This window comes from Motacilla alba, chromosome 20 (assembly GCF_015832195.1).
Source record: "Motacilla alba alba isolate MOTALB_02 chromosome 20, Motacilla_alba_V1.0_pri, whole genome shotgun sequence".
Classification (NCBI taxonomy): Eukaryota; Metazoa; Chordata; class Aves; order Passeriformes; family Motacillidae; genus Motacilla; species Motacilla alba.
Window position 1 is genome coordinate 10,150,781 of NC_052035.1, and position 12,741 is coordinate 10,163,521.

At 45.9% G+C, this 12,741-nt stretch overlaps 1 protein-coding gene across 1 annotated transcript in view; it reads right to left on the minus strand.

The window, feature by feature from the left end:
* Positions 1-12,741, minus strand: part of NTSR1 (neurotensin receptor 1) — a 55,068-nt gene that overhangs the window by 18,197 nt on the left and 24,130 nt on the right. The gene's annotated exons all lie outside the window — the stretch shown is intronic.

Consider the following 12,741-nt stretch of genomic DNA (forward strand, 5'->3'; position numbering starts at 1 on the left):
AAACAAATCAAAAGCCCTTCGAGCTTTTAGAATTTCAAAATATTGACAAGAATTAAACCGTGCTGCAAATTGCTGTGAAAGCAATTGTATTAGAAGTGATAAAATGACAAAAAGATGAAACTATGAAACTCAAGAGGGAATTTGTTCAGTGGGAGGCCTCTGAGGCAGGCTGACTCCTTCCCCAGACAGGGATTTATCCTTCACCTCATTGATGTAGGACACACAACAATCCTGCACTCCAAGCCAATGCCAGGTCCCTCTGCAGATTGCAGAACCTCATCTAGAGACAGGTGCTTTATCTGCTGGGATGGAGAAATCCCTTCTCCCCCCACCCGCTCCTGCTGGACCCTCACCATGGTGGACAAGGTTCTCTGTACACCCTGTGTCTGATGCAGATTTGTGGGCTCTGTGCTCTGGGGGGATTCAGAAATGCTGGAGGTGAATGGGAATCACCCAACCACACCCCGAGATGCTGCAGGGCATCTCTAAAAGAAATGAGCAGCACACAAGCACAGGGGAGCAGAGGCACATCAGAAACACTTCATTTTCTTTGTCCATAGCTCTGAAGCAGAAACTCCTCTCTTGGTGAAGACAGGCTCTTGCCCAGGTTTTCTTTGGAGGCGTCAAGCCTCTGTACAACTTTGTGCTCCAGGGCTCAACGTGTTAAGCAAAAGCACCAGCTGGGTTTTGTCTCTCTCCCACATGGTGAGAACATCCTCTCCCGTTTATGTTGGTAATAATAACAGAGCTCTTCATGGGCTGAGTGAATTCCTAGATACACCCCACCACTACAAGCTGCTGATGGCCTCTTTTATGAAGTATAAAGCAGTTTTTTATGCTTCTAAAAGATCTCACTGCCTCCTGTATAGAAAGAAGAGTTATCTTTCAGAGTTGCCTCCACAGGCTAAGACAGATCATTAAGCAGTGAGGACCAACTATTTAACCCTTGCAATGCAGCAGAGCTGAGCTGGAGCACACAGTGGGGAAATGATTGCTCAGATTTACCAGGTCAGACTAAGACATGAACCCTGTTCAATCTCCTCACTCCAATTTCTGTGGCTTTAGCTGCAGAATGCCCTTCCTCTTCCCCACTGCTGAACAATGTCTGCACATCAGCAAAATGCACCACTTAACTCTGGAAATGTTTCACTCTGTCACCTGTGATTCAGGATTTATTGGTTTTCATTCTAAAATTTTGCCCTAGCTGTAAATTACACTTGCTTGATATAATTTTGCAGAAGTCTAAAAGTCTTTTCCAAGCTGTCTTAAAAGCCTTGATTCATCCCATAGTTGCATTGTGAAGTCTTTTAAAGAGCTTATGAAATTGGCTAGAATAGCTTGGACTTTCCCTTTTAGGAATCGTTATGGTAAAAGTGGGAATATTGCATAGTTTCCATCAAAGGCTATATTTAAAGATTTTTCCCTGCCTTGATTTGCAGCAAAACTCTCATATATTTAAAAAAATTTAAAAACCAATATTTCCTCAGTAGCAGAATGTTTTAATTTGTTGAAAGAATTATGAATAATTTGCAAGCACAAAGTCCCAAAGTACATAAGGGCTAGAAAAGCCAATTTTCCTAAGCAAACCCTTTATATTCCCTGTTTTTCTGTTGAGCTGCCTGCTGGGAGCCCAGCACACTGCCCATCAGTGCAGCAACACTTCATTTTCAGGTGACTTTGCACACTGCTGGAGCCGGTGCCTCCAACAACTTCTCAAAGCCAGTGGAAAATTTCCCACTCGCTCAGGAGGAGCTGGTCTGGGATCCCAGGACTACATATTCGAAAGTTCAGGAGCAGGAGGACTTGTGGAGGTGTTTAATGGGATTTTTTACAGGGTCTCCAACATCAGTGGGCTAAAGTGGCTGCAGCTGTGAGTGAACACCCATGGGAGCCTTTGGAGCTTTACAGACCTTCACAGACTACTCTGGCCCCAGGAAGAAGGGTTTAGAGAGTTTAGAGAGTGTGCAGGCTCATTTTTGACCTGCAAGTCTCAGATTTATGTTGGCTCACCGTGGAAAGCACAGTCTGTGCCGTGCTGGATCTACACTAATCCTGTGTTCAGGTTATTCGGGTGCACTAGCACAGGGGTCTGGCCTCATCTCTGCTCCCACCAAGCATGGTTCAGTCTGATTCTCCTCTCCTTCAAGACTGATGTGTTTGCACCAGAGTGAATCTCCCAGAGCCCAGCACCACAATGGGCAGAATGAGCTCAGTGCAGGAGCCCAAAGCTGTGCAGGGACAGGCTCAGCCCTGGCTGCTCTCTAGGCTAAAAAACCCACCCAAACAAAACACCACCAACCCCATGACTGTGTGCTGCATCCTCATTAAAAAAAAAAAAAAAAAAAAAAAAAAAAAAAGGGAAAAAAAAAGGAAAAAATCCAATATTGCAATGTTTGCCAGTGGCAGCACAGGATGGAACACATGGAACACTAACCCAGTTCCATGCTGCTGTCACTGCTGGAATCACTGCAATCCCAAATGCTGCTGAAGCACCAGGCTGGCAGCATCTGTGGGATGGGATTAGGTCTCAGGACCAAATCCTGTTTTGTCTGGTACACAGCAACAACCTTCCCTTGCAGCACTGCCTGAGCAGTGACAGCCAGAGACCCAAGTCACTCCTGTCTGGCTGTGCTGAGCAGGAAAATGACAACACAGGTGTCACCTGAGGGTGAGCTCCCAGCAGAAAGTTCTGCTGAGAACCCCCAGAGGCAGGGCTGAGGTATCTGATCACCTGATGGATGCCAGGATGAGGCAGAGACACCTCTGCGACCCACCCAGTCCTCAGAGGTACCACACCTTCCTTGTCCCCAGGGTGGTGACAATGACCTTCCCAAATCCATCAAGGCCTTGGAGTCCTGCCCTGCCCCAGCACTGAGCCTTCCTGGCTCTCTGATGACAAACTTCATCCCACCTTTCTCTTGGCCATCTCCTGCAAAGGAGATATTTAATATGAAATAGGAATTATTACCATTATGCAGGGTTTTGCAGGAAACAGGAGACGGAGCAAAGCTGAGGACGGGGCCTCATATGCTCATGAGAAGATAAATGGAAATTTGTGGGAATTAAATCAGACTTCTAGAAGGGAAAATGATGCAGTTATCAGCCTCACAGTTAGCTCAATAAAAATCAAACTTGGTGTGAGCCAGAGAATTCAGCCTTGTGAGTTTTGCTTCTTCCTTCCAAACAAGTGTGGCAGAGACACGGGGGAAGGGACAGCAAAACCAAGGGACAGGAAAGCAGAACCCAGTTCTCAAGTTTGTGACTCTTCCTAAATCTTTTGCATGGAAAACTGCTCCCCTGGCTCTGCTGAGCTTCCCGCTGACATGGTTCACTTTGCCCAGGTCGTCCCTCAAATTATTTGACTGTGTGGTTTCCCTGGGTTACCATTACCAGCAGCCATCAGCTCCCTCGCAGCTGTGATGGAGAAGATGAGCACAGACTCCAGAAGGAACTCCCCAGAGGGCTTCAACAAAGTCCTGTAAATCAGAGGGTTTGCAAAGATTTATTCTTTTGTGCTCCAAGGTGACTTTTTTCAAAAGTCACTTTGGAAAAAGATGGGGTTTGGATCCCTACTACAAGCCAAGACTTTTTTTTTTTTTTTTTGTTAGATCTGAAGGCAAGGAGGGTAAAATTTATGAGTATTACACTTGTAAAAATGAGTGAGGTCTTGGAGAACTGGTTTAAAGCAAACACAAATATTAAAGCAAACACCAACACTAAAGGCTCTTCTGGAGATACAGTGGCAAATTTGACACAGTAAGTGTTTATGATAAAAACAGCCAAGAATCAGAACTGCTCACAACATTTTAATTGAAAGAGTTTTGATGAGAAAATAGAAAATGTTCCAATATTGAGAAAATAAAAGATTTTTGAACATAGGTCTTGTGTTTTCCCTCGTGTCTTTTTTCCAGATAAGTAAATAAAATCCCCCAAAGCCGATGGAGCATGAAATGCTGGTCTCAGCAGCAGCACAGTGTGGTGCATCCCATGGAACAGCAGCTGGGGTGCTCTGCCAGCAGGAGCAAGGCCCCTGGAGTGGACAAGGGGGCCAGCTGAGATTAAGGGATAATTTTAACCGGCAGGGATTTTGTGTCAGAGATCAGAGATGTTCCCTTGTAGCCTGATAAATGAGGCGCAGCAGAGCCAGATCCTCGGTCTCTGTCAGCTCAGCCTCTCCAGGGACACAGCCCCCTCCAGCAGCGAGCTGGGATGCCCAGAGCAACTTTTCTCTTTTTCTTTTCAGGGCTGTGGGAAGGACAATTAAGGTGGAGAGAAATGTGGATGATGAGCTGGGAAAACCTCATTTGTACCCACTAAGCTTCTGTCATAGCTCATTTCCCTGTGCACACCTGGGGGATGCTGTGAGGTGGCTGCAGCCTTCCTGTTTTCTGCTGGGGAGGATTCTCAGTGCAGAGGCTCCGGGGGATGTACCCAGGGAAATGGGTGAGAAACCCCAAAGGAGCTGAAAACTGACTCAGGAGGAGATGTGTCCTTGCTGGTTTCCTGGAAGTGACGAGGGAGAGGACTGAGGATACAGCACGCCATTTGATTTGTGGTTTTGAGCAGATCTATTAAACCACAGAGCCACATTTTAACAATCTACCACATTCTGGTTCACCTCATTTCCAATGGAAATGGAAAGTAAATTATCGTCCCCCTGACTGTGGAGGCAGTATTGTTAGCATATGTCAATCAGGGAAGCACATTCTGCTACAACAACATTTGGCTGCCAAAAAATCTTATTTGACTAAATGTACTTTACAAAATTACTGGTTATCTCACTCAGTAGCCAGAATTAGCATTTTTTTAACCAGCCAGTGGATAATTTCAGCCATTAATAAGCACAGTACTGCATTCCAGGATACGGCAATCTGTGCAAGACAAAGCAGGGAAGGGGAAGGTACATCGTGTTGGGATGCCAAAGGGAGCATTTGGCAATGGCACTCGTGTTTGATGTTCACAGGATGTGTCTGATGAAAAAACACATCCACAGGTTTTTTTCCCCCCACAGTAAATAAATTACCATCTAATTAACCCCACCTTTACATTATCTCTCCAGCTTTCCATGCCAAGGATCTCAGATTGTCAGGTACGTGCCATTCCTTGGCTACAACAGGGCAGGAGAGGTTGGTGTTTGTGAGTGATAGAAGAAAATAACCTCTGCTTTTGGAGCCAGTAGCTGGCACAGGGAAAAGCGTGGAAGCTGGACAACTGCAGCCTAGTAAGGGAATTTTTCTCTTCTGGAATTTTTTGAGGGGATGAGTACTGCAATGTGTTGGCTCTGGTCCTTACCTTGGATGAGGGCATCCTGCTATGGGAGCACAAATGCTGGGTAAATAGGAATATTTGGCCAAGAGCCAAAGCCTGTGTGTGTATCTGGAGCTCTACCAGTGCGTTTGAGCAGGAGCTCGACCTTTGCAGGCTGCCAGTTTTATCTCGGGCAGGTTTGCCTGTCACGCTTCATTCCGGGCGGCTGCTCCCTCCAGCAGCCTTGACAGCGTGGCAGGGGTGACACAGCTGTCACCCTCGGACACAGCCTGGCTGCTGACCTGCGTGGGTGGCACTCTGTGCCCCGTGCAGACACTTTGGGTGGGTGTGGTGGAATCCTGCATCCCTGCGGGGTCCCCTCACAGCACCAGAGTGACACAAACCCCCTGAGCTCAGGTGTGTGAAACAACCCTCCCCTTTCCTCCCAAAGAGGGACAGGATGCAAATATCTGTGTAGATCCAGCCTATAATATCCCATCATTAGCTTAATGGATAATCAAAGACAAGATACCAAGCCCCAGCTATTATTTTTCTCTTTGAAGCACCCTGAGAACTGGCCACAAAAGCCTCTGGTTGTTACATCCTGATATGCCCTGTGCCTCTTCTGCCCAGCTAGAGGTGAGTTCACATTCCACACACAATATCCAAGGTAACAGAATGTGGCTGTGAGAATTCTTGTGATCTCACCCCAAAGAGCTGCCCTGTTCACCCCCTGGAGCTACAGGAGCTCAGAGAGACTGAGGAGCACCTTCCCTGTGCCTCAGGGAGACCTTTTCGAACTCGCTGAATATCAAGCCCAGACATTTCGAAGAAACATTACCATGATGTAAAATGTGGCTCCCAGTCACAGGTATTGATGTCAAAATGGATGATCAGCCCTGGGTTAAGAGGCAAAGCCTAAAGCCAGGACACAGATGTGTGGGGACACAGGGGTGGATGGCAGTGACAAGCAGCTGAACCTCAGGAGCTGGGTCAGTGATGAGAGTGTGAGCATGAGCACAGACACGAGCAGGACATCCAGGGTTTTTCATCCAGGGGGAAAAAGTCCCCAAGAAAAGCCTGGAACATAGGTTCATCTTGTCCAATCCATTGCTGATTAAATAACCCAGCAGGTTTTGTTGCCCTCAGCTGGCATCAGCCACAGGAGCTGGAATTGGCCAACATTCTGTATTTCAGACCTCTGCAGGAGCCCCAGCTTTATCTCTGCTTTGGATGTGGTCTGGAAGTAGGAGGCTGCAGGTACTGGTGCTGAGGTGAAGAAAGAGAAGAGATAAGTCAGAAGATAAATGATCAGGTGGAACTTCTGGATGCTCTTGAGTCACTGGACTGGTTCCTGTCCCCGTGCTGCTGCTGCCCTGCAGCCATCAGTGTCAGTGAGGCTGGAGCTCCATTAATTGCTCAGCAAGGACATGTGAGCCTCTGCTCCTGACACATCCACTTACTTGCTCTACTCACTGAGGGAAAACCCCTCCAAAGACAGCCCAGAGATAATGCAAAAGGCTTGTTCTCGAGCTCTGGCTGCTCGAGGCTGTGGAGGAGTTTCAGGGTTTGTATTGGCAGATATTTATACCAGAAGAAAATCCGTGTTACTACAAGGCTTGGGGTGGCAGACTGCAGTCTGTGCTGTGCTTGGAGATCTACAAGGTGCAAGTACCTACAACCTGCTGCACAGCAGGAGGACGTGGCCATGCACAGGGCAGTGGTCCTCTCCTCTCTCTGTGCTGGCTGGATGCCTCCAGAGCTGTCTCCAGCTGGATAACACCAGCCATGAACTCTTCCAAAAGGCTTAATTTAGCTCTAGCATTGAGATCAGCAAGAGGATCTGCTTAAACTCTGTTTTCATTAGCATTTTGTGTCTGCTCCACAGTAGTGATGTTTTCCTGGCTTCTCTCCCTAGATCTGTGGCCATCACAGAGAATAACCAGGCAGTGGGGATTAAGGTTTTAAGAATAACCAACACGTACCATTTTGGAGCCTGTGTGTGGTCCCACACTGATGAACTATAATGGGAATGCAGAGCAGCTAATGATGTTGAGAAGTTGAGTTAATCACACACTCTGCAGGAGTTAATCAGATACAGAACAGATGGAAATAAATTGCGTACTGACAAAAAACATCCATCATATCCATGGCAAAAACATTCCCATTCATAAACTTCCCTCCTTGGAGAAAACATTTGTACATTAAAAAATAACATCTGATGCAGAACAACTTAAATGGGTCTCTTGCTCATGATGGGTTGGGAAAGATGTCAGAGCACTCAATAATGGGGGCATTCCTGAGCATGACTGCACACCTGAAGGATCATTTAGCCTCATTTCTATGCGTGGTTGCAATGCTGTGACCTGAACTATTTTCAGATTTATTTATTTATTGTAAGTAACAGCAAAAATATGATTAATCCATAAGTGTTTCATATAAATCTTATTATTCCTAATTGTACACAAGGGTAATACCTAAATACTGAACTCCCTGGGGACCTCAGAGCTTTTAATTACCTCCTTAAATGCCAGAGAACCTACTCCATTATAACTGTTTTTAAGAGAAAAGTTCCTCTTTTCCTGGTCTTTGCCCATCAAACTCAAACTTGAATGCCCCAGCTGATTCCATCTTCCAAAGAGAAAGAAAAACGGTGAAATTCAGGAAATCCTGGAAATAATGGACTGGAGAATAGACAAATTGGAAGGTTCTAAGGTTTACCACTGAGCACTGGAAATGCCTTGTATAGCACGGACACTCAGCTTTTCCTCTTAACAAAACTGAAGGAAAAATGTTTATTTAGAAAAATGGAAGAGTAATCAAAAAAAGCCCAAAGGCAAAGAAAAAAAACCAAAAAACCAGATAACCCAAGTTCTCTCTAGGATTGAGCTTGATGAAGATGATGAATTTGGGGGTTTTTACGTCTCACTTCAGTTAGTTTAGGGCCTCCTGCCACTGATTTAAGAGGGGTATGTGGAATTTAAAGAGGAAGGGTTTTGGTGTGGGACAGCTGCTGCCTTCCTGTACCTGGTAAGGGAGGACAGAAGAGACAGAGCAGCAGTGATGATCCTCCATCACATCATCATTAACCCAAAGCTTCAAATCCTCCCCACCTCCTCCCTCAGGAAATAACAGAAAATTGTGAGCTGGAAGGGACCCACAAGGATCACTGAGTCCAGCTCCTTCCTTCTTCCTTTCTGTGACTGGTACAGTGAGCTACAAGGTAAATTAATTCAATTTGCCCAATTTTGCTTGCAAACAGGAATAAAGTCAATTCATATGCTGTCAGTTTGCTGGCCTCAGCCTGGCTGCTCAGATCCATTGCACTATTTAGGGCAATATTTTTGGTTGAACAAAAACTCAGTGAATAATGTTCATGCTTTTCCCTTTGAACACACAGGTCTTTGGTACTATTTCCCCCTCACCCTACCCAGCAGCTATGTTCTACTGAAGGGGAAATAATCCTTCAACTTCAATTGACAGACTGGAAATACACTTTAAATAATTTACCAGTGCAGTTGGATTTCAGTTCTCACTCTCTGCTGGTAATTTGGTTCCTGCCTGTTCTTGCCAAAGGGATATTGCCCATTGCCTTTCACAAGATATTTGGGTTTCTCCACCTCTGCTGCTTGTCAGCCCTCTAAAGAATTTAATAAATGTTCATACAGTGCCTAATGCTCCTGACAGCTGAGTAATCCTAATCCAGATTTTGCAATTATTTTCTGCTTATCCTCTTTTGGTTCTTCTTTCCTACTGGGCTGCACAAGTTGTAGAGGCTCACAGGGTGGACATTCATCCAAAGAAAGTGTCTGCACGGTGCTCCCTGTGGAGCAGACTGGTGCTGCTGTTGAGTATGGCTGATGATGTCCTTGTCAAACCCCAGGAAATCAGCCTCATCCTGTGTTCTTCACCACAACTGCAAGTGCTCGGCACATCTGACACTCCTGTGTGGCTTGTGCAGCCTGGGATGCTGCAGGAGGGGCAGCCACCCCAGCCTTAAGGACAGCACAGGCTGCACGTGTGTCTGAGGGCACCATCACCACATAAATAACCCACAGCAGCTGGTTTGGTGAGCCAGCATCCAGATCCAGCATCCAGATCCTTGCTGCTCCAACCTGTGCTGCTATTCCATTCTTCTTTGGTTCATGCTTGGGATGGCTGTTGTCATGAATGAGACTGTTATGCTTGGAGATTTACTCAAAGGCAACATCAAGAAAACTATTCAAACCCTGGTGACAGCCAATTATCCCCCAGCTTCTCTTGTTCTGGCAGTACTGAGTCATTTCATCCCTCATAATCAAAATGGATGCTTTTTTTCCCACATGGCTATGAAGTCACTTGCAGTGGCTGTTTCAGGATTCTAACTGAACAGTCTGCCTTAGCAGGGGAACAAAGCCAAAGACACGAGCACAGGAGCATAACAAGCAAAGATTTCTGCCTGTGAAGAGCAGCAAACAGTTGAATCAAGTGGTGCTTGCTTCCTTCCTTCCTTCCCACACTCTCCTGGTAGGTGGATCATGACAGAGAAACGTGTGGGTCTGTTTGGCTCACGTGGTGCTGTCAGACCCCAGCTTTACACCTGCAATGAGTGTGTAAATGAGTGTGTAAATGAGTGTGCAGCACTCAGGTGCTGGGCTCCCCTCTGTCACCCGTGTCCCAGCCAGGGGACAGGGGCTGGGTGGGCAAAGCTGCAGTGGCCCCTCTGTGCTGCCCTTTGAAGGGGAAAAATAAGGATGCAACCAGCAGCTGGCTGACAGGAGAGCAGAAACTCATTAGAGCACAGGGTAATTAATAAATCAGCTCCATTCCCCAGGATGGTGCTGGAGATTTAAGATAAAGACTTTGTTATAAACCAGCCAAGGACTACAGCCTTCAGCCTGATGCATGAGGTACACGCTGCAGGAGGATCCGAAGGAAAGTTAATTTAAACAAAAACCCAAAGAAATGGAAAGAACAAATCATTCTCCTATTGAAAAACACGCTAGACCCTGTTCAGAACAATTCAAAGGAAAGTTAGGTTAAACAAAAACCCGAACAAATGGAAAGAACAAAATCATTCTCCTATTGAAAAGATACATCAGACTCAATTCTGGTTTTGCATTTCTGCCAGGTGAGGTGGAGGTAGAGGAGCGTAAGAGATGCTATGCTGTCTGAGAGACAAGTAATGTCATGACCAAAAAAAAATTTATCTGTTGAATTATATTTCAGGATCAATTTTTCTGAAGCTTTTTGTAATATTTCACATATGCTGAAAAGTCTCATTAATACAGCTGGTAAAATAACAGCTTGTCTGCTCAAAGTAATTAGTAGTTGACAATTGGGTTGAATTTTAAATCCATGAGGAGCTTTGGTTAGCACTAATAAATGTTGATTAAGGTAGCAATTAAAATCTAACAATCTCTCTGGGGGTCTGAACTTAAAAGCTGAAGTTTGGAACATACCTCAATTTACAGAGAAAATGCTACAGTTCCTCCCCAGGCTGCTTTAATAAGCTGTGGCAATGTGGATTTTTATTTCCTTTGATTGTTTTTTTTCCCCTTTGTGGTTTTTTAATTTTTTTTCCCCTTTTTTTGTTTTTCCCAGTTTACACAAATTAATTGCAGCCTAAAGTAGTGCTCCACAGCTTGGGCAGCCACCAGCACCTCTCCTGGCTGGCATAAAGACTTGGGGACAGTGGTGACATTCAGCAGAGCGAGGTTTGAGCTTTCTCTCAGGAAATGCTGTAGGACCCTCCTGACGTCCTTATTTCCATGGCAGTCCTTCCCAGGAAGCTGTACCTGTCTGTCCCTCTCCCCAGCAGGCTCTGACGTGGGCTGGAGAGATCTCCAGCTCTCCTTGAAGAAGTTCTGCCTCGCAAACACAGCCAAGAGGGGAGGTCAAGCAGCGCTCGTCCCTCCTGCCTCCCTCCCCTGCTGCTCCTCAGAGCATCCCATAATCAGCGTGATTGGATGAGCTACCAAGGAAAAGTATTGACTAGGCAGTGTCTTGAGGAAGATGAAAATTCTCTCTCTTTGCTGCTCTTGAGCAGGGTGAGCAAGGCAAATCACAAAGCACATTTTGTTTATAGACTTCTTTTACTGATTTATCATCAAGGCACTATTCAGGGAGGGCTCAGGTTCTTTGTGATCTTACTTAACCTGATACAATCTCAGTCACTTCCCTGCATTTTTTCTATTTTGGAAGTCAGAAAGCACATTTGTATTTCATGGAGCACCTCCTTTACAGTGGCCAAATCCTTCTGGTTTTTTTTCACTCTTGCTGTGGGCAAGACATAAACTGAACACAAAACCAGATTTGTCTTCATCACACATTAGCTCTGCATCACCCATTAATTACATTGCGTCCCCCAGTTTTTAAGATGAATGCCAGTGGAGGGAAAAAATAGGAATACAATGTGAAACGGGAGCACCCGGGTCCCCTGGGAGTGTCTCAGTACTTCTGCTCTGGCCAGGCCACTTAAATCAACAGCCTTGTCATTGTATTGTTTTCCAGGGCTGCTCCTGCTGACTTTGGGAGCTGCTGAAATGAGCTCCTTTTCCTGCAGGCTTGCCATGGCTGTAAAGGAAAAACAGACCAGCAGAAAATTTGTGAACATTGTGGACAAATCCAGGGAGAGTTCCTGGGGCAAGGCAGGCAGGTCAGAAGGAATCTGGGTACTTCTGACTTCCCAGGGCTCCTGCTGAATTTTGATGGCTGCTGCTTGGTCCTGCTCCTGTCCCCAGCATCCCCAGCATCCTCAGGAGATGAAACAGCCTCCAACCTGAACAGCCTCTCATTCTGGGAAGGAGCTTTAATAATCAGCATAATTTTTAGGTGCTTTCTTAGCCCAGCCTGTGTGATCTGAGCGTGGCTGTTGGTTTCTCCACAGAACTGTGTGTTCCTGAGAACATTTCCTGAGTCCATTCATTGTTAAGGATATTTACAGAAAAAGAGAGCTGGAGAACTGAAGATGTCAGGAGCTGGAAGGGGAAAAGGAATAAATCCAGAGGGTGGAAAAAAAGCCCATTCACTATCAGTCAATGTGTCTATCACTTTTCCCCCCCCCTTTTTTTTTTCTTCTGTGTTGTAAGGATGAAATACAAATGGCTCTGAGAAATGTGGAAAGGAATGCAAATAAAAGCTTCATAGCCAGAGACATTCAGAGCCCTTTTTCTCAGAGGAGGCTTAAGAACTGGTTGAAATTGTCCATTTCCATTTGAGTGAGCAATTTCCATGCCTGAAGCTTTGGGACAGGTCTTTTTCTCTGTAAGATGGACACAAGGGTTGAACCAGCTGGGAACTGCAGCCGCAGAGGGGCACAATGGTTTGGGTGTCTTGGCACTGCAGTTTTGGGCTTTTCAGGGAAAACAGCTGCTCTGAGAGGGTCCCCAGTGGACACAAGTCATCCTGGACACCTCCACCCACAGCCAGTTCCACCCTCCACATGGATCCACCTGTGCTGCAATGGGCACTCAGGGCTGCTGTGGAGACATCACCTGGGGTCTGGAAACATTA